This window comes from Tupaia chinensis, unplaced genomic scaffold (assembly GCF_000334495.1).
Source record: "Tupaia chinensis unplaced genomic scaffold, TupChi_1.0 Scaffold148367_1, whole genome shotgun sequence".
In the NCBI taxonomy this organism is placed as follows: domain Eukaryota; kingdom Metazoa; phylum Chordata; class Mammalia; order Scandentia; family Tupaiidae; genus Tupaia; species Tupaia belangeri.
Window position 1 is genome coordinate 174,467 of NW_006208217.1, and position 384 is coordinate 174,850.

Below are 384 nucleotides of genomic sequence, written 5' to 3' on the forward strand. Positions count from 1 at the left end.
CCCCCCCTGGGGGGTGATTTCTCGCTTTCTGTCTCTCTGTCTCTCTGTCTGGCGAGCGCACACGCCCTATAGCGAAAACCTCTCCAAAAAAATAAAAGAATTTCTTTTTCTTTCTCTTTCTTTCTTTCTTCTTTCTTTTCCTTTCTTTCTTTCTCTTTCTTTCTTTCTTTCTTTCTTTCTTTCTTTCTTTCTTTCTTTCTTTCTTTCTTTCTTACTTTCTCTTCCTTTCTTTCTCTTTTTTCCTTTCTTTCTTTCTTTCTTCATGAAAGTCACCATTCTCAAAGGGTCTCAATGAGGGCAATACCAGTGATGTGAAACACATGTATCTTTTGTGTACACAGGCTTCTCTGGAGAGGCAGGCATAAAAATTATTTTATTAGGCCA